Source organism: Dama dama, chromosome 20 (genome assembly GCF_033118175.1).
Source record: "Dama dama isolate Ldn47 chromosome 20, ASM3311817v1, whole genome shotgun sequence".
Lineage (NCBI taxonomy): Eukaryota > Metazoa > Chordata > Mammalia > Artiodactyla > Cervidae > Dama > Dama dama.
Window position 1 is genome coordinate 28,923,763 of NC_083700.1, and position 26,332 is coordinate 28,950,094.

General features: G+C 44.5%; 1 protein-coding gene across 2 annotated transcripts in view; it reads left to right on the top strand.

The window, feature by feature from the left end:
* NGF (nerve growth factor) overlaps positions 1-26,332 on the top strand; it is a 55,809-nt gene that overhangs the window by 24,198 nt on the left and 5,279 nt on the right. For both annotated transcript variants that reach the window (XM_061119934.1, XM_061119933.1), the window contains exon 2: positions 22,747-22,870. The gene's annotated coding sequence lies outside the window, so the exon portion shown is untranslated. The remainder of the gene's footprint in view (positions 1-22,746; positions 22,871-26,332) is intronic.

The window sequence follows — 26,332 nt, forward strand, 5'->3', positions numbered from 1 at the left end:
ACATCTCCTCTTCTGCTGCCCTCCGCAGGGATCTATCTGCCCCAGCTGCAGGGGAATGTTTACTCTTTTCAGCCAAACGCATTCCTGCCTCAGGACCTTCACACTGGCCATCCTCTCTGCCTAGAATGTTTCTCCCACATTTCTGCATAACTCTCTGCCACACTTCATCAGATCTCTGTAAACATCACCTCATGGGACTTTCCTGTTACAAAGTAGCACTTCCCCAATTTGTGATTCCCAAATCCTTCCCATATTTGTTTTATCCAGCAGTCATCATCAATTGACATTTTGTTGGTTATTTGTCCTTTCTTTTTCTTTCTTTAAACTTCTAACTTTTTATTTTTTTATTAAAATTTTTTAATTTGGCTGCCCTGGGTCTCACTGTGGCACAGGGGCTCTTTGCCACGGTGCATGGGCTTCTGTAGTTGGGGTTTGCAGGCTTAGTTGCCCCACAACATGCGGGATCTTAGTTACCAACCAGGGATCTAAGCCATGTCCCCTGCATTGGAAGGTGGATTCTTATAAACACTGGACCGCCAGGGAAGTCCCTATTTGTCCTTTATTTTCTGTCCATATCCCTTCAGTTTAAGATCCTTTAATGCAGCGAACTTTTGCACCCTGTCCACTACTGATTCCCTATATCGTGAATCATGCCTTGGTAGGTAGTAGGTACTCAACGTATATTTGCTAAATGACTGAATGAACAATATGCTTTCATTCTGCGTTTCAGATTAGCTGTTTGTGTACTTATTACCCCAACTAGACCAGTCCTGTTCCTCTTTGTAATTCCTACAATTCCTAGCATGGTGCACCTGCACGGAACAGGTGCTCATCATGTGGGTGTTGAATTAAATTGAACAGTTGCTCAGTGCTAGCCACAAATTATGTGACTCAAATCCAGTTCATATCATCTATAAGGGGCACTGTGCCCAGACGGTTTGTTCATGTTTCTGAGAGACGGTCCCAGTATTTTATTAGCACTTAGGCAGCCACTCTGGGGAGAAGGAGTAGCACAAACGGAGCTTTGTGTGCTGGAGAAAACAGAGGTGCAGTCACAGCAGAGCCAGTATCCCGAGCCAAGCTCTGAGGGAAGCAGCAGAAGCAAGTGTGACCAGAGGGCTGACTGGCCGTGGGCCACCAGGGTCAAGGGTTTGTCTTGGGGGGAAGGGTGTACCATACGTCCTCCACAGCACCATGCAGACAAGCCTTGGTGAGTTGGACACGCCAGGATTTTTGCTCCTGTCCCATTCTGCTACACTGCTATAGAACCTGACAACTTTGTTCCTCAACTTAGGAGCTGCATCCATTTGTTTGCAGTATGCTCAGTCACTAAGTCATGTCCAATTCTGCAGCCCCAAGGACTGTAGACTGCCAGGCTCCTCTGTCCATGGGATTCACCAAGCAAGAATACTGGAGTGGGCTGCCATTTCCTCCACCAGGGGATCTTCCCAACCCAGGGATTGAACCCGAGTCTCCTGCACCTCCTGCATTGGCAGGCAGATTCTTTACCACTGTGCCACCTGGAAACCACACATGGCTTGGGGGTCTTTCTGCAGTGTCATCCGCAGGACCTGTGCCCCCAGGCCCTGGTATAGATGAGGGTGAGCTATAACAAGGCCCATTCCCAATAACTCACTCCTTTAGAAAGTCCAAGTACAAAATTCCGGGCTGTATGTTGGGCTAGCACATGACACAATGCACTAGGAATCATTTTACAAATTTATCTTAAATGCAAAGCTACTTGCAGAAATGGATTTAGCACTGCCTTCAACTGTATCCTCAGGCTCAAATATTTAAATAGAAATAATTCACAGAATGTGTCACTTGTCTGCTTGTGTTTTCTCCCAATGGCAATAGAATGCTACTCAACTCCCCAGTTCACCATCAATTATTTTGAAACTGCTCTGTCTTTTAATAAAAAACCCTTTGGGATCTGGAAGACTTGTTTCAAAAGTTAATTAGAAAAGGGAAAACAATTCTACATTTGAAAGCTATATTAAAGTTAGATAAAAGAAGCTTTTAATAAGGTAAATAAATTTAATAGGTATTTTTGCTTTTACCTTTTTGTAGACTGGTGCCCATAAGTGATCCTTATAATTGGAAACTATGTAAGGAAACCCACCAAAATCAAAGCAAGTACAGATTTATAGGAAAACAAACAGCAGCTGTCCCAGATCTTCTAGGGCTCTGGGGCCAGCAGTCTGCTGAGAATTTATCAAGCCCAGTTGAGCAGTTCAGGGCAAAAGACATTTAAAAAAATAAAAGTACAAGCCCACTGGGAATATTAAGAAAAGACTCATCCAAATTTTTAAAGAATGTCCATCCAAGGCTTAAGCCATCATAGTAGGCCAAAACTGAACTCTGTAAACCGGAGATGCAGAGAGGCCACTTATGAGAGTTCCTCAAGGGCAGCATAAAAATTATTCTGGTCTTCCCTTCACACAGCATGGTAGAAGGACAGGACTTCTTTTCTCCTCTCTCTCAAGATTCCCCAAATCATAATTTTATGGCTCCATTATATAGTTTTTGAAGCATTGATCAATTCAAGAAACCATTTTCTTTGGATAATTTATTCTCAAATTTCTAAGTGTATTGATTCAAATTTATGTTACCAAATCTTCAGTAAAAAAAATGTTTCCATGGTCAAATAACTTTGACCTCGAAAAAGTGAGTCCTTCTAGAGATTCCCAATGCATACAGGCATATAGAAAGCTCTGATTAAAGAAAACTGTTCTTAAGCGAACAATTCCCAAATGCATCTTACCATGGAACCCTTGTTTTACCATTTCTCTTTTGATACCCCAAGGGGTAGGAAACACTGATTTAGACATTTCTGTGATTTCAAGGTCCACTTCCTATTGAGATCATTCATTCATTTATTAAATCGACATTAATTTGTTGGCTTCTATAGACCAGGCTCTGTCTAGACATCAAGATAGACTCAAAAAGAAAGTGTCAAGGTCCCTGTACTCTTAGTAACTGTCAGTGTAAAAGGAGAGGTAAACATGTGGACAAATATCAACAATTTCATGTGAACCCTGTTCATTGCTAACAGTCTGCATGACACAATTTAGAACCTGTTATTCACTAAATATTTCCTGCAAACTGGTCTCATCTCCTCCCCGATACTGTTTATTACTTGGTGCTAAGCTTGTGCTTTATGCTTGTCTAGTATTCTCTCTGATACTGAGCATGGAATTGGACAAATAGTAGGTCATCCAGAGAAAACTAGTTGATCAGTTCAAGACTAAACTAGATGATCTCTGAGTCCTTTTTAGTTTTGCAGATTTTCTAAGAGTTTTTCTCAAATACCTGCAAAATTATGGTGAACCACAAAAGCATTAAATAATTCATTAGCTCTAGTTATCCAGGGGCTATATTAATGCTATTGAAGTAACAAAATTAATGTATGCTGCCCCTCCAAATGGGCAAGCCATAGCAAACCAAAGTAATTTTCTCTGCTTATAGATACAGCTTTAGTGTTAAAACTTAGTGATTTAACCTTGTTATCAGAGAACAGCCAAGTCTCTGATTTTCCGTATGGGAATCCTGAGACCCAAGAGAACGTTTAGCTGTTCATTATAGAATTTAATACAGATTAGGTTAGCCACAATTGGTAACACTTGGGGAGCTGTTAATTTCTTGCTAGCAATTTCACTGTAAACTCCCTTAATAAATTTCAGGTTTGAACTTGGCATTGTCATCTAGATTTTATGCACGTTTATTTGATTTATGTATGCTGAGTGGTTCCTAATCTTATGATCAGTAAGCAGACAGCATCTCAAGATGCTTTATATATTTGAGAAGTATTCAGAAGCAGAGAAACTTCATTTCAAAAGTGAACAAGGAAGTGAATGTAGGGGGGTTAAGTTACTTTGGGTTCTATTATGATATGGCAAGTTTTCTCAGCCTCAACACTATTAATATTTTGGCCCAGATGATTCTTAATTGTGGTAGGTGGACCTACACACCATAGGATATTTAGCAGCATTCATGGCCTTTACCTTTGAGATGCAAGTAGCCACTCCCCACCCCATAATGACACCAAAAATGTCTCCAGATGTTGCCTAATATCCCTTGGTGTGGGGCTGGGGGTCAAAATCACCCTTGCTTGAGAGCCATTTACTATAATAGAACCCATGGTGATTAAAGTCAGTTCTAGCCTTTTTTTTTTTTCCATTTTGTGGATTATCTGTGTGTACAGAGCATAGAAATCAAGGCCTACTGTGCTTCGGAACTAAATAATTCCTTTTTTCTAGCCTGTGTGGTCTGGGACAAGTTACCTAACTTCTGAGTCTCCATTCCCTTGTCTGTCTGGGAGGTGTAAGTGAACCACACACTAGCAAGCCCCTAGAATTATTCCTGGAGAGGGTCAGGCATGTTTCAAATGTCAGTGGTTCCCTCCTCCTTCTCCTCCTCCCACTCCTCCTATCCCTCTTTCTCTCCCCACCCTTCCCCAAAGCCTGGGGTGAACACAAACAAAAGATATGTGCTACAAATAGCTTGGTGGTTTGTTTCCAATATTTTCCTTCCATAGAACAGATAATCAAGAGCTGCCATTATATCCAAACCTTATGTGAGCTTTGGGGGAACAGAATCGCCTAAGTCAACAATAGATGAAGGAGAATCCAAGTCTCATTACATGCCCAAGAACTTCCAAGTATAGAAAGTGTGTCCATAGGCCCTGGAACCATTCATCAGTTTCTCATTCTCTGTTCAAAGCAATAAAACTGTAACTTGAGCAAACAGCGAGGCTGCTCACAGACTAAGCATGTCCCCTATCTGCAGCCACCCAAAGCCATAGCGTAAACCTGGTGGCTTAGTAACATCAGCTGCTCCATTGCAGAGTGCAGAAGCCCAGGCCAGGCTCCTTGACGGGAACACTAAAAGAGACAAAAACTAGTATCGCATGAAACCTGGAACAAAACTGGTATCACCTGAAACCTGACAAGATACCAGAAAGAACACATGGGAAGGTTTATGGACCTTATTTTTATTATAAAGGCATTACAGTGACATGACGATTCATTTGGAAAATGGGCGAGAAGGGAAAGAGATCACCCTAAGTTCTAACACTGAATACAACTGTTTTTATTTTAGATATTTACTTCCTGGCCTGGCCCCCGTGCACATGTGAGTTCCCTTGGCTGCAAAGATGTCATACATAGTCTTCCTAATTTGTTTCTGCCACCACCTCACCCCACCCCTCATCCCACACTACAGTATAGGCATTCCTCCAGGTTCTTACTGTCTCTACCATTTTCATATTTAATGACTCACAGAAGTTCTAGAAAAAGATTTCCACCATGTAACTAATGACCTATCCCATTATTGAGATATGGGATGATGATATGAGATATGAGATATGACCTATCCCATTATTGAGGACACTTGGCTTTTGATTGTACAATTATAAATAATTTAGGGGAAAAAGTCATAAGTATAGATTTTTCCTCAGAATTATTTTTGTAGGATAAAGTCTCAAAAGTGGGATTCGTGGGTGAACCCTATGCACATTTCCACAGTTTTAAGTATACAGCTGTCAAATTGTTTTAAAATACATTATTCTGATTATAAAAAATTCTTCATGTCTCACTGAAAACTATTTAGAAAATGGTGGTGATTTAGTCGCTAAGTCATGTCTGACTCTTGCAACCCCATGGGCTGTAGCTCCTCTGTCCATGGGATTTCCCAAGCAAGAATACTGGAGCGGGTTGCCATTTCCTACTTGAGGGATCTTTCTGACTCAGGAACCAAACTGCATCTCCTGCATTGCAAGTGGATTCTTTACAACTGAGCCACCAGGGAAACCCACCCAAAAAGTATAAAGAATAAAGGGCTTCCCTGATGGCTCATTGGTAAAGAATCTGCCTGCCAATGCAGGAAACGCAAATTCAGTCCCTAGGTCATGCTTTGTTAGCCTCAACTAAGACAGATGAGTAATTCTAGTCGGCATAGCAAGGGGTCTTGTGAACGTGCAAAGAAGCGGCTACCATGAGCTCAATAGGACACCTGCAGCTACCTCCACATCATCCACCTTCTGTTTAAGACCATCTATCTGCCCTTCAGCAGGTCTGTGTTCTACAGTCAGTGTACAAGACAGCAGTGAAGTGAAGCCAACTTTACCTTCAAAAGCCCCTTAGGAAGGCCCCATGCTGAAGAATAACAATGCCTCCCAATAAGTTTAACCAGCTGGATTTTCCTTCAATGTGGGAACAGATTGCTCTTTCTTGGGTGGAGCACTGGGTGTTGTTGGCTTCAAAGGGGCCATATTGTTTAAAACATACTAAATCCACACCGGCTCACAGAAGGAGAGGTCGATGGAAAGGGACACTGATGGAAGAATTGTATCTCCACCTCCTGTGCTAGCTTGGTAGGACTACAAAAAGAATCACCCTCACTATTTACTCCCCTTTCCTTCTATCATGCCCTCCTTCCTACTCTCCTTCCTTTTCTCTCTCTCTCCCTCCTTTTATTTGTTCTAATTGTTGATAATTTACACAAGATTAATACTCTTAGAATGAGAAACTTCTCCAGGGGATCTTCTGGCCCAGGGACTGAACCTAGGTCTATTGAATTGCAGATAGATTCTTTACTGTCTGAGCTACCAAGGAAGCCCCAGAATGAGAGACTATTATATTTTAAAATATTTTTAATTTTATTTTCTCTTTGGCTGCATCAGGTCTTAGTTGCAGGATGTGGGCTCTTTGCTGCGGGGTGCAGGCTTCTCTCGTTGTGGTACTTGGGCTCCAAAGTTGCTCTGAGACATATGGGATCTTTGTTCCCAGACCAGGGATCAAACCTGTGTCCCCTATATTGGAAGGTGGACTCCCAGCCATGGACCACCAGGAAAGTACTGAGAGGCTGTTATCTTTATTCAGCCTGAATTGAATATGGCTCATGACAGGGAATTCTACTGCAGCAGGTAGTAGTTCCCCTTTGCTTGGTATCATTGGCAACCTCGTGTCGAGGTAGGGCCCACTTCTCTTCCAGTTCTGTGCATTTCCCCTAGTTGTGTTTCCTGGAACAATGGAGAGCAGCTCTTCTCCCCTTCCTGTGAAAGTGTTCTTAAATTTGTGACACCTCTAATTCATCCAGTCATTTTTATTATGGGATGGTTTCCAGATGCCCCGCCTTCCTGGTTTGCCTTTATCATTTGCCTCCCTGGGAACAGAAGCATGGTGGGTCTTGCACAGAGCCTGTGGTTGCCCTCAGCCCCTTCACTGGCTGGCTGGGCCGCAGTAACCAGAAAATGGCAGTGGCACAAGTCTAGTGGGAGCGCACCCCCAAGACAACCTCTCTGCAGCTCCAGCCCCAGAAGCCTGCACCCCAGATTTATGCATGGCACCTGCTGAAGCAGTGATGCAAGCTCAATGTGAATTCCAAGTGCATCATCATTTATCTGTGTTTGGATTTGGTTAGGGGGTTGATTAATGAGGATTTGATTAAACAAAGTTTATACTCTAACTGACTCCAGCTGGATCTACCCATCAAGGGGAAGCCCCAAATCCCCTGCTGTTGTCCTCTTGTCCTTTCTACTCACAATTTCTCTTCCAAGGCATTTTCTCTGCATCTGATAATGGTGAGGTCATGATCATATTTATTTTAAGGGGTCAGTCTGGCACACCCAGCACGGTGGCTCTGTGATGAGGAACTTTTGTGTTCAAGGCAAGGTGTACCCTGGGATATGGCCTTACCCTAACCTGTGAAATGAAATCATTGTGTCAGGCTGCCAAGGCAATGCTATCATTGGGTTTGGGCTCAGATTTGGAATTTTTCCAGCAGAAATTGTATTCTCATAGACTGTTAATTGAAACATCATCAGGATTATTTTGTACGGTCACCAGAAGCCAATTCAGTGAAATCTGGGTACTTGATGGAAGGAGCTGCTAATTATAAGTGGCTCTGACTACCTTTGCTTGGACTGTTTCTCCAGGGAAATCCAGGAATCACATCTCGTCAGCACAGGATGAAGAGCATGTCTGTTTATGATTTGTGCAAGTGCTTCTTTCGCCTCACTGGCGCTGCGGCCAAGGCCATCTTCAAAGTCCTCTCAGTCTGCGTGTCTTTCTCTCATTTCTTTCTCCCTCCGGCTCCCCTCTGCTTGCCACTGCTTCTTTGCCCTCTGGGTCCCCCTTCCCCTCTTTCCACTTTGGCCACTGCCCCCCAACCCCCACCCAGGTCATTCTCCTGCCCTCTCTCTCTGCTCTCTTTTTCTGCTCTTGCACTTCCTCCCACTCTCCTCCTCTCTCAAGTGCTTCTTATAATAGTCCCGTCGTTCTCATTCCGTGTCTTCAGTTTCCCTCTATGATGACATCAGATTTCCTAAGGGCAGGGCGAACCCCAGCTCACTGAGTTTGTCCCAGTGCCTGCAGGTGTTGGGCTGGTCTGATTCCATCTGTTCAGAACTCATTCATTCGTGCCACAAACACTCTTCTAGCTCCAAGCTGATGGGAAACGAGAGAGGCATTTCTCCCTCTGTCCCTGACCTGGCCCCGGCCCCAGGCTGGCCCCTAATTGGAAGCAGCAGATTGAGCACCAGAGCCATCGTCAGTGCCAGCATTACTCAGATGCCCCATGGTGCCCAGTAGGGATGGGGCCAAGCCACATAATTCATGGCCAGTGTGTGTGCTTCTGCTGTGTCTGCCAAAATGTCACTGTCAGCCTGTAGGTGACAGCTATTGCTCACCAGTGAAAAGCCTTCTTGTGATTTGCACTCTTCCTGCTCACACTATTCTTGAGAAGTTAGAAGACAGCAAGCCTGTCTCCTTCAATGGGAGTTTCTGAAGGCTGTAGACTGCTGGGCCAAAGAAATTGCCAGATTTTCACTCCAGAACTTAAAATTAAAACCATTAATCTGCTGCAACATAGCAGCCTGACCCCTAATGGCAAGCCATTTACTCAACTCAGTATAATTCAATGTGGCAAATCAGAAGGAAATGCTTCTCTTCTGTCTAGGTGTCCTGTCTGTTTTTCATAGCATGAGATGCTCATTCTTCTTGGAAAAGACCATTTAATTTGCTAATAATGAAAACAACCAAGTCTTCTTTAAAAAAAAAAAAAAATCACTGATGGTGACTCACCCTCTTCTTTGCCTTTGCTTCCCTCCTATTATATACATGAAGTACTCCCTGCTGAGAGCATGAATCCTGGACAATTGAACCCTGATTGAGTAATTTACACGGTTCTGGGAAATAAAGTCAACAATACACAAACTGAATCCACTTCTGGATGCTCATTCACCAAGGACCCTTGACATTCGATCTCTCTGACTTTCTGTTCAGTGTTAACCGCTTTCACCCATCCCTCAAACCAAAGTCATAGCTTGGTAATTTCTTGTTTTAGAAAGTGACAAAGAGAACAGGCAGAGAAAACACTGTATATCTTGGAGTAAAAATGAAATCATTAGTGTAAGTTTCTATTCTTGGTGACTGGAATTTTACTCTGGTTCTGATTAAGCACAACAAAGATATTATATGTGATGTTTTCCTGTAAATGTATGAGATGGTTTTCTATTGCATGTCCATGAATGGAAATATTAACAGACTCCACTTGGCTCCATCAGGCTCTGGCTTGGTCTTCACACCCAAAAAGCCAACCAACAGAGAATCACATCCCAGCCCAGAGTGAGTAGTTTCTGTCTTGCTGTGGTTTTTCAGCTTTTTTCACAGTTTCACAATTAAGAGTAAGTCTTATTCACAAAATATGAGAGTACATGGAATAGACACATTCCCTTGTCTATAAATTGCTCAGTAAGTAACATCTGAGCATACTAAGCATCTGTCTTCTATGCTTACATTCCTGTCAGAATAATGGGTCCATCCAGACTCTATTTCTTGGTGGTAGTATTTAAGTGAGGAGGGTGTTTCAGTGTCTCTGGTCTCCCTCAAGGTAGTAAACAAGGAGAGCCTCATGACAGAGAAGTGGCAAAGTCAAGGCACTCCATAAATCAGGAGGTCCCCATTCGATTTTTATTTATTTATTTATTTATTTATTAAAAAAATTTTTTTTTTTTATTAGTTGGAGGCTAATTACTTCACAACATTTCAGTGGGTTTTGTCATACATTGACATGAATCAGCCATGGAGTTACATGTGTTCCCCATCCCGATCCCCCCTCCCACCTCCCTCTCCACCCGATTCCTCTGGGTCTTCCCAGTGCACCAGGCCCGAGCACTTGTCTCATGCATCCCACCTGGGCTGGTGATCTGTTTCACCATAGATAATATACATGCTGTTCTTTTGAAACATCCCACCCTCACCTTCTCCCACAGAGTCCAAAAGTCTGTTCTGTACTTCTGTGTCTCTTTTTCTGTTTTTCATATAGGGTTGTCGTTACCATCTTTCTAAATTCCATATATATGTGTTAGTATGCTGTAATGTTCTTTATCTTTCTGGCTTACTTCACTCTGTATAATGGGCTCCAGTTTCATCCATCTCATTAGAACTGATTCAAATGAATTCTTTTTAACGGCTGAGTAATATTCCATGGTGTATATGTACCACAGCTTCCTTATCCATTCATCTGCTGATGGGCATCTAGGTTGCTTCCATGTCCTGGCTATTATAAACAGTGCTGCGATGAACATTGGGGTGCACGTGTCAGAACTGCCATATGACCCAGCAATACCACTTCTGGGCATACACACTGAGGAAACCAGATCTGAAAGAGACACGTGCACCCCATTCGATTTTTAAAAGTGATTAGGTAAATTCAAGAACAGAGAATATGCAGGATCCCACCTATACATTATCCATATCACAGAAACAGAAACCAGCTCTCAGTACAAAGCCCAGAGGGCGAAGCTGTTGCTCCTCTGAAGCATCCGGTTTGTGAGCATCTGGAGAAGGGTGATGAGCAGTGACCACAGAGTGGGAGCCCTGTGCTCTCATCCTTCCTGCCGCCCGCTAAGCACCTGCACGTCCCTACTTCAAGTGGAAGTTTCGTTATCTGCAAACCGGGGATAATATTGATCTCAGAAGATTGTTAATAAGTACTTTAAAAGGTAGTCTCTAGAAAGCCGTTAGTAGAATGTCTGGCACATAACGCACAATAAATGTTACTTATTATTAGTGGTAGTAGTTGTATTCACTTTTAGCCCAAGGTTTATGCTAGGAACGTACATATATCTATGGTTTTGCTGGGTTTTAGCTGTGGCCTGCAGCATCTTCAGTTGCAGCATGAAAACTCTTAGTTGTGGCATGGAGGATCTAGTTCCCTGAATAGGGATCGAACCCAGGCCTCCTGCATTGGGAGTGTAGAGTCTTAGCCACTGGATCATCAGGGAAGTCTGAAGGACTTATATTTTAATGCATCATATTACATTACATTTAATCTTGCACCTAAAATATTGGTAATTCCACCATTTTTGGTGCCTCTCAGGCAGCCTAAGGGAGATGCCTAGGGATTTTGGCGGGGGGTAGGGGTTCTATCCTACCAGACACCCTTTTCCCCATAAGCCTAAACTCAAACTTCTGGAGTCTAAACAAATGTCTGGAGGGAAAAGAGTGCCAGGGAGCCATCCTCTTCTGGAACACTGGTGGCCCTTCTCCGGCTGGTGCAGAGGGGCCACGAGAGAGCCACCTCAGGCCGGCCTTTAACCCCTAGGGAACTCCCCCCATCTTTTAAGTGGGAGCCAGTCACTGCGTAGAGTCACACTAGCCTGAGGAGTACCTCCTGGAGGCTGAGGGGAGGGGTCAGGGCGAGCTCTCCCTCCTGCAGGGACCTAACCACAAAGCCCACTCGCTTTCAGACTGCTGCTGCTGCTGCTGCTAAGTCACTTCGGTCGTGTCCAACTCTGTGCGACCCCATAGACGGCAGCCCACCAGGCTCCTCCATCCCTGGGATTCTCCAAGCAAGAACACTGGAGTGGGTTACCATTTCCTTCTCCTAACAGTAGTGCACTGATCCTCAAATACTGCACAGGCAAACGGAAGAACCGGCCTCATTTTGGAAGACAAGGCACATAATTCCTTCTTTACCTTTGGAAGTGTACATGTGTTTATTTACAACGTCCTTGATAGTTGTAGATACTCCTATTTTGAGAGAATTTTATCAAGGTCTAAACTAATGTCATCAACATTATTAGAAGTACAAAGTTAACAACAATAACAAAACTCAGGAGAGAAAAAAAACAACTTCCAGAATGGGTGCTGGGAAATAGTCTCATGGAATACATAGATGGAAAGCAGGAATATTGATTTCTAGACCCAGCTCTGCTCACTTAGTTGGGAGTTATATGGAACATAAATAGCTCACTTAACTGCTTGCAAGGGACTAAATGACCCCCAGCTTGGCCCTCTTCTGGCTCAGCAAGAGGAAGCCTTGAGAAACATTGGTCAGACTTCCCTGCCTGACTCCAGAAAGTTATTTAATCCTTTAGTGATGGTGGTGGTAATGGTGACGGTGGTATTGATCGTGGGGGTGATAATGGTGATGGTAAAACGATGGCAGTGGTGATGCTGCTGGTGGTGATGGGTGAATGATAGGCTGGTGGTGGTGAGGAAGCATTAAGGGAATGATGGTAGTGATGGCTGGATGGTGGTGGTCATGGAGATGAAGAAGATCCTGGTGGTGATGGTGATGCAGGTGGCGATGGTGGTGGAAGTGACAGTCATGGCGGTGGAGGTGGTGGTAATGGTTGGAAATGATGCTGCTGTGCTCTGTGGATCTGAATAAGAGACCTGACTTGTATAAACGCTGTGATCTATTTGAAAGGTGGGCAGAGAGCCATGGGACACTTAGGTACTAGGCCTTCATGAGCACAAATGCACAGAGAATTTGGTACTGGGTTCTGCCTGTAACTACAAGGTATGTAGTTCAAGATGCTTCCTTTCTTGGGGACAATGCAAGGAAAACAAAGATGCTTAAGCAGACTACTGTTCTGTTGTTGTTGTTTAGTCAATAAGTCATGTCTGACTCTTTGTACCCCACGGACTGTAGCCCGCTAGTCTCCTCTGTCCACAGGATTTCCCAGGCAAGAGTACTGGAGTGGCTTGCTGTTTCCTTCTTCAGGGACTCTTCCTGGCCCAGGGATGGAACTCCTGTCTCCTGCATTGGCAGGTGGATTCTTTACCACTGAGCCACCAGGGAAGCACATATTCTGTTCTACTGGCTATAAATTTTGGGAAGTTTTGCTTATTGAAAGCTTTCTGTTTGTTTTATTTTTTTTTTTTTCATTTTTATTTATTTTTGGTTTTTATCCTTAAAAATGTTTCAATCTTTATTTTGGGAATAGGGAAATCAGGTCTGTGGAGAGAAAGAAAAGTAGAAATGATTAAAAAGAAAGTAGAGGCTGCAATCCTGGACACAGATGGGTGGATACTGCAAGTAAAGAGGAGAGCCCTTCGTACGCAAAGTGGACCACATCTGGTTCAGGCAGAGCTTAGAGGTCTCCAAGGCCATGCACAGTCACGCTGGATGGGGAGGTGCCCCAGGATAGAAGGTGAGGACCAGCGCCAGGCTTGATGGCTGTGGCCCAGAGGGAGCTGGGGCCGCCAGTCAAGCACCTGTCTGGGGACAAAGGGTGACACTCTAGGCCAGACGTGGTGGCAGGAGTCCCTGGAAGGCCTTGGAGGTGCAGCTGCCTTTCACAGACAAAGGCGTGGTGCCAGGAACTCAGCTGATTCACAAAGAAAGGAGTGAAATGCTAACAAATGGTTTTCATTATCATCATGCGGCCTCCACCCTCATTCTGTATGTGGGTGCTCTGCTTTTTTCTTTCTTCTTTTTTTCATCTTTTCAAGGGTTGTAACTAAACAATGAGGTGATTGCCATCCCAGTGGATTGCACAAGAGGACCAATGGCTGGACTGGAGCATAGCTTTCTCCAAAGAAATTCTGGACAAGAAAAATAAGCAAGCCGAGTTTGTTTTGCCCGACACCTGTGTGCTTTTTAGTGCTGGTAATGAAGGTGGAATGAGGCTTTGCTCAGAGCTAAGACAGTTGGTTCCTTAGCAGTGCACCTGTCAGCCCAGCCATGGGGCATTCTCCTTCCTAAATAAAACATCACATTGTCAACATGAAAGGGGGCTCACCCAGTAATCCAGGAATATAAATTGGGACCTCTTGTTATTAATCAATATAATATTTTTAAAAAGATTTACTTTGAATAGTCTGGTGTAGCTGTGGGAAGAATTTTCAATTCTGTTCCATAAACATTCTTTCAGGGCCTGGGGCTTCCCTGGTGGCTCAGATGGTAAAGAATTTGCCTGCAATGCAGGAGACATTGGGTTCGATCCCTGGATCGGGAATATCCCCTGGAGAAGGGAATGGCTACTCACCCTACTATTCTTGCCTGGAAAATCGCATGGACAGAGGAGCCTGGCAGGCTACAGTCCATGGGGTCAGACACGACTAAGCAACTAACACACATACAAGGGCCTACTCTGAGTCAGCCCCATGGAGAGAAAAACACCTAAGACCTCAAGAAGTTAATGATCCAGCCGATGCCAAAATCTATCCCCAGTCCCTAGATAAGTGAGCATAAATTTGACCGTGAAGATACCTTTGCATTGATATTCTTCTTGTGATCTACTTTTCCTGTAAGGCAGCAATCACCATAGGCAAAGACGCTCTGAACTCTACAGGGCCTGGCAAGTTTTAGTCATAGCTGGAGTAGCTTCCTTCCTCTGACTTGACAAGGCTGAAGGAGATGGATCATTTCGAAAACAAATGTCTTAGTTCGTTACTCAGCATCTTTGTCAGCAAATGATTGCAGATAATCATCCTGCAGCTGCAGACAGTGTTCCCGCACTTGCTCAGACGGGGCCACTGAGCATGTGCCTGGCCAGCCATTCCAAAAAGATTGGGATATAAACAACGACTATAACATAAACAGGGTTTCTTCCTGCTGGAGACAGCCAGACAAGGGCATGGGATGGACGAGGGGCATCACTTTCTATTCTGCACCCAGCCTGCCAGATTACAGCTGAAAGTCTTTAATGGTATTAATAAGAAGAGCTAGCATTTATGCAGCACCAGCTAGATGCCAGGCCCTGGGCTAAATGCTTATTTCTTTTAAGCCTCTCAATAACTCAATTCTGACCTTTGAGAGGAGACACTGAGGCAAAGAGAGGTTAGGTCACTTGCTAAAGGTCATACAGCTGATAAGCGATGAGGACTCAGGGCCTTGGTTAATTTGGCCATCAAGGGGCGTGCAGAGTCACTCTCTTTACAGCTCTGAAGTGAAGTCACTCAATCGTGTCCGACTCTTTGTGACCCCATGGAATGTACCAGGTTTCTCCATCCATGGGATTTTCCACGCAAGAGTACTGGAGTGGGTTGCCATGTCCTTCTCCAGAGGATCTTCCTGACCCGGGGATTGAACCCAGGTCTCCTGCATTGCAGGCAGCCACTTTACCCTCTGAGCCACCAGGGAAGCCCCTTTATAGCTCTAACAGCTTATAATTCTGTAAAATAACAATTGAGATTCTAAAGTAAATAGTTTCTATTTCTCTGAACCTTAAACATCTAAACTTGCCTCTTGAGTGACTGAGTGCCTGGTCTCTCTCTCTCTCTTTGTGTGTGTGTGTGTGTGTGTGTGTGTGTGTGTGCAGTGATAGAACAGGGAAAACCATCTGCCTTCATCTTTGGAATTCCTAATTACCCACAGTGCCCCGGGCCCTGGAGACGACGCGCTCTGTGGGTCCCTTGTTAGCTCTGGAGTAAATTTCCTCAGTGCAGGGTTTTGCTTTTGTTCATGATGTCATGGTCAAATAAGGCCTAAAAGAAAAAACACTAGAAGACTGAGAGTGTTGTGAAATATAATTGTATGAGAATCAAGTGACTTTATGGGGACAGCAGTTTTCATCTCCCCCGATCTTTCCTCCTGAGGAAATGAAGGAGCTAGATGAAACTCCTTAAAGGGAGCTTTAATACCTGTCAGCCCCTTATTACAGTTAGCCAGGAGTTCGCTGGTGGCTTAATGGTAAAGAATCTTACCAGTGCAGGAGACACAGGTTTGATCCATGGGTTGGGAAAATCCCTTGGAGAAAGAAATGGCAACCCACTCCAGTATTCTTGCCTGGAAAACTTCAAGGACAGAGGAGCCTCACAGGCTACAGCCCACGGGGTTGCAAAGAGTTGAACACTGCTGAGCCACCAAGCAATAGTTAACCAGCCCATTGACATTCCGACAGTCCCCATCAAGCATATATGATCTGTATAATAAGTGCCCAGTTGGGGCTGGGATTGTTAAAGACATACACAGGAAGTAGCTAAAACAGCCCAGAGCCTCCTGGCAAACACATACATGGAAATAAATTTTTCATTTCCAGCTCTTATCTTAGCCTCGGGTTACCTAGGATTCGCATGTACTGCATGCCTGGGCAAAGCTGGGCTGCGTTATCTCTTTCATGCCTTGAGTCAGATTTTCTGAGTGTGAAGTCAGCAGACAAGCCAGGAAATGTCAGCACAGAAGAGCGAGAGAGCTGTCACTCACTCCCTCGAGGGGGCATGGAGTGGGATGGCATCTGATGTGCCCCTGGGACTCGGTATCCCCAGAATGTGCTGGCTGCCTGTGATCCATGTTTTCCTGGAAGCAGGGTGTTTGGGGCACAACAGTTTTTGCAGTGAAATTGAAGTCCAGCTGCTCAAATAGAAATAGCCAGATGGCTCAATGGCAAAGAACCCTTCTGCCAATGCAGGAGATGCTGGAGATGCAGGTTCAATTTCTGGGTCGGAAAGATCCCCTGGATAAAGAAATGGAAACCCACTCCAGTATTCTTGCCTGGGAAATCCCATGAACAGAGGAGCCTGGCAGGCTACAGTCCATAGAGTCACAAAAGAGTCAGCAACTAAACAACAGCAACATCTCATGGACTCTAACGAGTAAGGGTGGCCTTCTACAGGGATTTTTTACATTCAAGTCCCACAGCTTGTCCCTTATCCCTCGTTCAGGGAAGGATGAATTGTCTGCCTTTTTTAAAGCCCTGGAACACTGTGTGTCTGTTTAGTCAGGATTTTTCCCAGGTCTTTTTCAGGGCTGTGGATGCTTAGCTGGTCTTAATTTCTGAAGTTAACATCTGAACTGCATTATAGACTTACGTATTGTACCATTGCTTGACCTGTTGCTTGGAAAACGTACCACACACTGAGAGGAAAAGGCCAGCTCAAGAAGAGCTGAGGATCTGATAAAGCAAATGGAATAAAGTGCTTGGATCCCAGTTAGCTCTCATTGGCAGCATTTTGTTTTCATTCATGTATTCCATCCCAGGAGGTCATCTCGATCTACAGTAGGCTGGAGGCCTTGGTAGGCACTGATATTATTGGATGTAAACCTTGTTTCCAACCAACCCTAGAGCTCCCCCTTTCCCCCAATACTTCTGTCTGCTGTTAGTCCCAAGTATGCAAACAATAGCCAGGAAAAGCCCAGCACAGAACTGAAATGGATCTTTTTCGTGTGGTTTAAGAATCAGCCAGTTGGGATTGAGGAGATATTTTCTTAGGGTTGCAGAAAAGTCTGAAAAACTATTGGATTGTTTTTGGCACTCAAATGTAGATCATAGATATATCATTAGTATTACTAAGCTGATGGGCTCCACTACAAGGACTGTTATTTAGTAGCACATTCTTGCAAAAATGTATTGGCTTCAGCCCTGTTATGGAAGGCTGCTGTGTGTTTAGATGTCTTACCTTCTACCACATTCATGTCATTGTGATTACCCACGTTATGAAAACCTCTCTATGGCACTGACATTGCATAGTTTGTGAATCCACAGCTCACAGATCCAGTCGGCCAAATTCAATGACTGTGTCCCACCACTCACCCCAGAAGGCCACACACATTTGTAGCAAATGCTAATTGATTCTGAACGCCAAGGTCAGCACCATGATGATTTCTTCCTTGAGCTGCCTCTCTGGGGAATTGCTAGGAAGAGTTCATAATTTATCTGAGAATCTCCAAAAGAGCCATAGGACTATTTCTCTTTTAGAGAAATGTGGCAAGACACTTCAGAATTGTCAGCATTGAAACTTTCAGTCAAAAAAAAGAATAGCGGTTTTGCTGAACCTGAATATCTTCCTAAGTCCTGTTGCCAGATGCACTATTTTCCTATTGGTTGTGCCAAAACCACTAAATAGTTAAAACACGTCAAATCATTTCAAAACGGCCAAAACTGAATTTTTTTCCCCGAAGAAAGAGCTCCCAGTCAGCAAACCTCACAGTCATATTCCATACTAAAAAATGTCTGATTAGGCTAAAAATTAGGAAAAGAGACTTTCAATGTAAAAGATTTCAGATTTTCTTTGTGTATAGACTCAGAGTGAAAACTAATAGAGAGAGGGAAGCATTAAGGGGAACAGTTACAGCAACATGTTCTTGCTGCTCAGCCTCCCTAGTGAGTTTTCCCAGCTCACAGAACTCCAGCAGGTGGAATCCAGGAGGGAGGGGGACTGCAGCTCGCGCCAGCTACTCTAGCATTTTGATGTGACGTAAGCTGGTTTTAGGACTAGCCATTGGGTCCCAGCACCTGTGAGGGATGAATGGTCTAAGACCTTTTTTCGGTCAAGCATCCCCCAATTTTTGGAATTAAAAATGTCAGCAAATAGTCCTTGGACTTGATAATAAGCTAATCATAGCTCCAAAGCCAAAGAACATTTTAAGTGGTGTGCAAGGAGTTAAAAAAAAAAAAACTTTCAAAATTCACAAATGTCAATTATACCTAGATAATTCTGGGGATGGAGTGTGGGAAGGGGAGACAGGGACAACATCCCCTCAAGAGTCTGCGAGCTATATGCTCACACATTCTTGTTGCCTATGTGACCATACCCGCACTTCATATTTTCTGAGACATATTCTTTTCTTGATCTTTTTCCTTCATTGCTAGCTCATCAAAGCCAGTGTCAAGTCTCCCATTCATCCTGTGCAGCCATGATTCTCAGCCCTGACTTTTCCTTGGGGTCACCATGGAAGCTTTACAAAATTTGGCTTGTATTTCAAAACTGACCAAAATATCATTGAGACCTAATGAGAGTGAAAGGGAGGCTGAGACAAGTGTCAACAGAGAGGGCCATACAAACATGCTCAACTTCAGGGGGTCTCAGAAGAACCTTTAGCTCCAGCTGACTCAAGGCTGGTTGATCTTGGGTTCTGAGGCATGATGTAGACATAATGTGAACTGTGATGTGGAAAGTTATAGTCAAGCAGGCAGCCTGCAGAAGTACTCTGATTCTGAGTTGTCACTCTCTCTCAGCCCTGGCTCCCTCACCCCAGGGGGAGGTTGCAGTTGGAGGGGGTCCAGAGTGGAACCCTCCAAAACAGTGCTTCTCAAACTTAGGTATGCATCAGTATCAGCAGTAGGGGTTAAAATTCAGATTTGCTGGGTTTCACTAAGCATGGCTAGGCCTATAGTAGAGCCTAAGCATATACATTTCTAAGAAATTCTGAGATATTGCTAGTATTATGGTAGACCTCACTTTGAGAAACACTGCTTTAAAGCCTGAGACCCAGCCTTATCCTGGTCTAGAAGAAATACCTGAGACCCAGCATTGTCCTGGTCTAGAAGGAATACCAGATTACAGTAGTATTCCTTCATGCCCTGAAGAAGGAATAGAACATGGTCCTCAGATGAGCTGGGATTTATCTCCATGCATTTATAAAAGTGAAAAATCTCTCTGATTAAGTGATTACTGCAAGAGAAAAGACAAGGTTTTAAAAATAGATACGCATTTGGGGCTGTTTGTTCCTAATATCATTGCATTAGAAATTGGTAATATTTAAATCAGATTTAATTTTAGAGCCCCAACCTTCACTAGCATGAGACTAAGAACAATGACAATAATATCTATGACAATCACTTAGTATTTCAGTATTCTGGGCAGGAAATTGTTGTCTCCAGTAGCAAGCTACCTGTACCTACACTGAACAAGACAAGACCAAAGGAGATACAAGACAGGGTCTCAAATATAGCAATCAGACATCTAGATGTGGTTGGCAGGGGACCCTGGCATGCAAAGGGGGCTACTGTGGTTGATCTACAGCCCATGCCCCAAGAAGACGGTTCTGCCTAGGAGTCGTGGAATGTTTGATTTAGATCGACCATCCCTCCCCTTCAAATCAGCCTGATTGGAGGCCACCCTGGCATATAGTGGAATATACAGAATGTTTTCAGAGAGAGTCACTGTTACTTCCCAGATTGTTCCCTAGATAAAAGTAGGGGCTGTGTCACATTGGAAGGTACAGTCAGCAGATAGGCCACAGCAGTGAGTTCTGCAAGCTCATAAGTTCCTGCTATTGCTGCATAAGACCACCACATACTCTTCCCACCCTCCCCAACACCCCCTCCTAAGCCATGTGGAACTTCTGGGGCTCTGCGATAGCTTTCCTTCCCTTCTTCCCTTTGCACCCCTATTTATCCTTAAGAACCCTGCTCAGATGTTACTTCCCCTATGACCTGGCCAGATAAAACTAATTCTTCCTTCTGCTATGTTTCCCACATCATGTCAGAATTATCTGTCATACTTAGCACAGTGTGCTTTAAATGCTGTTCAGGTATTTGCTTTCCTCACCTCTAGCTTCTTTGCTCTTGGACGTTGTGCTTATGTCTCATTCTTCTTTGTGTCCCTAGTACCTAGCACAGTCGCTGGTGCAGTGCCTGCAAGTTTAGTGTCTAATCAATGAAATAAATGAGTCCCAGTGTATGGACAGGAAGGAAAGCATTCCTTAGATGCTCAGTATGGATGCAGGCTGGAAATATTAGTGCCCATAGCATCATGGGCGATCAGAGCTGGAAGGGACCTTAGCTAGCATCCCTACTGGTTCCTCATCTGTGGAGAAAGATCAGAGATGCCTAGAGATACTTGGCGACTTGGGCCAGGACAAAGTTCTGCAGTTTCCAGTCTGGCAATGAGTGAGATTTGGCCAAACACCCAGTTGAAGGGTTTGTGGACCTGATCCATCAGATCCTGTTCCCATGAGCGATGGAACCAGATCCCGGAATGCACACCTCCTTCCTGGAGGACCTGCCGTCCTCCCCGTCCTGTGCTCAGTTCAACCTGATTCAGGGTAAACAAAGTCTTTACTACAAAATCTAACTTTTTTTTAGTGTTTGAGTAAGTGCTCATCTCTAGGCCTGAACCCCAATTGAGGTTTGGAAGCTATTTCTGGTACTTCTGAAGAAAAAGGATATTTTAAGTAGAGTGGGTAAGAAAGAGAAAAGATAACATCCCAGTCCTTAATTTCACAATTTCCAGCAGCAGGAAAATCACTCCAGGCCCTTTCTACCACCTTGTCATCCAGCTCCTCTGCATGATCAGGGATTTGGGGGCCATGGTGGTTTCACTGACCTTTGCTTCGGTAGTACAAGCTGAGAGTGGGTGTTGCAGGAAGACTGAGGAGGGGATCCACACTGGGAAAAGGCATGCTGGGAAAGGGGGGTTGAGGACTTGAAAAGATAATCTAGATAGTAAAGATAAAGGTGTCATTTCAGACCTTCTTTGGGGGGGAGGTATCCCCACCTACAATAAAATTCTACAGTAGATATTAACAGTAGACTCAGTCATTTGTAAAAACTCTCATGTCACCCTCCAGCTCAAGGCCTTCTGCTCCCTTCCCATTGCCTATAGGGTCAAACTGTAGTTGTTCACTACACGCCTGCACACACAGTTGCTCACTACATTCTTCTCTCTCTCCATTCATTTCTTAGGTCTCTTTCTACATGCTTAGCATCTTTGACTTGTTTCTACCCCCCAGGACCTTTGCACTTACTGTTCCTTCTGCCTGAAATGCTGTCTCTTCCATTCCTTCTCATCTTTCAGATGTCAACTTGAAGATCATTTCTTCAGAGATGGAAGACCACTTCCACTGAGCATCCTGTCTTCAGTGGCCCCTCACTACACCCCGCCATCACCCTCTATCATCGTATCCTGCTTACCTGCAGGGCATGTAGAGAATATAAGATGTTATGTTTATTTATATAAGACTGTAAATTCCATGGAGTATAGACCTTGTTGATCTTATTCACTGCTGGGTCCCTAGCACCTAGGACAGTATGTGGTACATAGCAGAAATATGTGCTCAGGAAATAAATAGTGTTGAATGAATGAATGAAGTGCATACTTATACAAGGTTTATAAAGGTAAAGGGGGAATAGAAACCTACCATTGCTTCTAGGAACTACAACCTAAAACTGAATAGAACTTTTTCTCTCATTGTAGCAACTCCCTAGCTCCTGATTCCTAAAATGTGTCTTTGCTAAACTTTGATCTCTGAGATTATCCTCCTTGTTCTGTAAGAGCTCTCTGTTATCTGTCAAGTGGTCAAGTTGTCTTACTTTCCACCATGACTTGGTCTGGAGTTTCATCAAGGCACCAGCTTGTTCTTCATTGTCAGGCCTTTATCTTCTGACTAATTTATCTTAGGTATACTGGTCCAGAGTTGGCTATGCTATATCTGTGTGTATAATGTACAGAAGGATTCCATTTTGATGCTGGGTTAGGGACCTGTTAGAGCAGGACTCTGACGTGGGACTAGAAACACCTACACGGGGCACAAGATCAACCATAGACTGTGTCCAGGGAGATACCGAGAGCTCTGGCACCAGACCGAGAGGCGGGTACCACTCCAAGTCTGGGCAAGGTCAGGCCCCTGGTAATTTCGGTAGCTGAGCTCTGGCTTCTTTGGCTCTGATGCTGACAGAGTCCCAGCACTCAGGAAAATGAGGTTTCTCCTCTTGCTTGGGGCACAGCTACCCATCTGCTAGACAATGTACTGAAGCACCCATCTAATGCCAGCTCTCTCTTCCCACAGAGTCCTGGCCCGGGGTTGTGCAGTCCAAGGGGCTGGATGGCATGCTGGACCCAAGCTCAGCTCAGCGTCTGGGCCCAATAACGGCTTTTCCAAGGGAGCAGCTTTCTGTCCTGGCCACACTAAGGTAAGTACCCACAGGGCATCTGCCTCATCAAGGTTGCTAGTTCTAGAAATGCCGGGCTAGCTGGAAAAAGGCCTGTGGCTGAGGATGGGACTTTGGTGCCAGCTGTCAATCAGAAGGGGCCCGGGTGGCTCCTAGTGATGCCCCACATGTGGCCCTCCTAGCTTGTCTGGAGAGGATGTCACTCTTGCTTTCAGGCTGGTCCCACAGTTTTTAGGGACATGATTAGAGACTGAGCCACCCCTGTCTAAAGAATCAGAACAGAGGACCTCCAGTAGACAGACAGCACCAGTCAGACCCTCCACACAGCTCTTGATCTGTCTGAACAAGTGATCTTAGGAGACTGAAGGTCCCTGATCACTCTTCATGCCCTTGCCTGTGGAGTGGAGGGTAGGGAGAGCTCCAAGTCTGGAAACAAGAGTAAGGTCCACTTCCACCAGGCTTCTGCCTGTGGTCAAGTTATTTACTCTTACTGTGTCTCAGTTTCCTTCTCTATAAAATGGGAAGAATAAGACCCACCTGCCAGATATGTCGTGCTGGGTAATGAGACAATTATGCCCAATAACCTGATAAGATGTAATTATGATCTGTCTTCATTCATTTTAAGATGTCTTTAAGCATTCAGACAAGTAGATTCTGTATCCATTCTGCCCTGAAGTAGACGACAAATCCACAGGTGCCCGTACCTGCTAGTGGTTTCTGACTGCATACTTCTGTTACGGGCATTTTAAGTGCTTTTGGATGAAGCCTGCATGATGTTGAGAAAACCTGATAAACCAGATAAAATAATTAAGCATCTAATTCCTCCCTGGTATCTGGATTTATGGCTTCAGGAAGGTAAAACTTGCAACCTGCTGAAGGGAATTTTCATTTTGATGTTGGAGGCTGAATAAATGCAGCCCAGGACCCATCAGTTCTGGTGTGTGTGCAGCCTCAGCCCTCTCACCTCCAGAACAGCTGAGGCAGAGCAGTGCCAAGTGCCCACATGCAGAGCCTGCCACTCACTAGCTGCATAACCCCAGGTCACCGTGCCTCTCCGAGGTCCATTTCTCTCCTCCCTAAGATTCAAGGATTGGACAGGATGTTGTTGTTAAGTCACTAAGTCGTGTCCAACTCTTTGCAACCCCATGAACTGTAGCATGCCAGGCTTCCTTGTCCTTCACTATCTCCAGGAGTTTGCTCAAACTCATGTCTGCTGAATCATTGATACCATTCAACCATCTCATCCTCTGCCACCCCTTCTCCTCTTCCCCTCAATCTTCCCCAGCATCAGAGTCTTTTCCAATGAGTCAGCTCTTTGCATCAGGTGGCCAGAGTATTGGAGTTTTAGCTTTAGCAACAGTCCTTCCAATAAATATTCAGGGTCGATTTCCTTTAGAATTGACTGGTTTGATCTCTTTGTGTCCAAGGGACTCTCAAGATTCTTCTCCAGCACCACAATTCATAAGCATCAATTATTCAGTACTCAGCCTTCTTTATGGTCCAGTTCTCACCTCCATGCATGAATACTGGAAAAACCATAGCTTTGACTATATGGACCTCTGTCAGCAAAGTGATACCTCTGCTTTTTAATATTCTGTTTAGGTTTGTCATAGCTTTTCTTCCAAGAAAAGCTGTGGGAAATGCAAGTTTTGGGACCCCACACCAAACCTACTGAATCAGAGACTCTGGGGATGGGCCCTCCAGTCTGTAGTTTAATAAGCCTTCCAGGGGCTAAAATCAATGCAGATTCTAATGCACTGAACCTCTGGACTTGATCAGCTCTGACGTGCCTTCCAGTTCATGCTTCCCCATAATAAATTCAGCCTGGGAGACGCTAGCAAAGGAGCTGGATTTTATACTGTCAGTGCCTTTCTCTGCGGCAGCCTCAGGGATTTCTCCCTGGGAAGCTGAGGGGCCCTAGAATTCCTCTCTCACTCGACGCAGGCCCCAACAACCGACTGTATCCCAGTCTTTAGAGCTGAAGACAGCAGTCAGTTTACATTTGGAGTGGAGGCCAAGTGTAAAACACAAAATGACTCCTGACCCACACTCTAATGTGGCGAATGAGATGGAGAAGGAGGCTGGATTTTCTCAGCCACAGGGATTTCCTCTCCAGCTAGCATTCCGTGACCCTGGTTCACCAATATAATCGCTAGTCTGAGAATCACTAACAGCTCCCTCTCAGCACTCCTCCAGCCAAGACAGGGATTCCCTCACTCCCTTACAAGGCATGTCCAAAGGCACGCTCACCAGGCTTTCCAGCGCCATTGGCCGTCCCGGCCACAGAGATGGACCAGTTACTTAGCTCTGCCCAGCCGCTTCACCAACTATTCAGGTGAGAACACCTATGTGAAATCATTCACCTGGTGCAGGAAATTTCTCTTATTACTGGAGTATGTGAATGACTGGAAAACCACAGAATGTACCTCCAGTCCAGGAGAGGGCAAGGAAGCTGGGTGGCCCTTGAATAGATGGAAGAAGGCCCCTGGCGGGTCCCCGCACTCTTAGTCATTTATCTTCCAGGACAAACACAGAAATTCACACATTAAACAGAACATGTTCCATCCTGCAAGCCCCTAATTGCATCTTCCCCAGGTAATCATTCTACTCACAGGTCTCTGCTTAGTGAAACCCCAGTGAGGACTGTCACTGCTTCAGAAGTAAGGCTTCAAAGGTTGTTTTTAAAAGTAAATAAATAAAACTCCTCCCTGGTTCACATCAACCAAGGAGAGAATATTCTTTTGTGAACTGCGCCTTGTACTTCAAAACACTAGAACAAAATACGTACTGATTTTTTCTTTTCTTTCTTATCTACTCATTATTTTTTAAACAAAACATTTTTTTTAAAGAAGATTATAGGGGCATACTATTAGGAGTAAGTCAATTTGGAAAAAAAAAATCCTTTTGCTCTAAGGCCCAAATGAGAGATATATTTGCGACATTTTAAAATCGTAATGAAACAATGACACAGTCTCTTCAAGATGCAAATCTTCATTGTGTTCAAATACCCTCAGTGAGGACAGGTTAGGGGCTTCCCAGGTGGCCGAATGGTCAAGAATCCGCCTTCCAATGCAGAAGGTGCAATTCGATCCCTGGGTGGGGAAGATCCCCTATAGAAGGAAATGGCCAGCCCACTCCAGTATTCTTGCCTGGGAAATCTTATGGACACGGGAGCCCGGCAGGATACAGTCCATGGGGTCGCAGAAGAGTCGGACATGACTTACCAGATACAAATCACCACAGCCACGGGTTACCTTGACAGTGTATTGAGGAGCAGCGTTAGACTTTAAGAACTGTGTAGTCAGTTGAGTAGAACCAGCAGCGTTCTAGGCAGAGCAGAAAACTTTATAATTGCTTACACTCAGAGGGTCAGAGTTGAAAGATACCATAAACAGATGGAGAAATGAAGGGACACAGAAGGAAGAGACTTGTTCACACTCAGACTCTTAAGAGGTGGAGCTCCCTGTGAGAGTTAGGTCACCT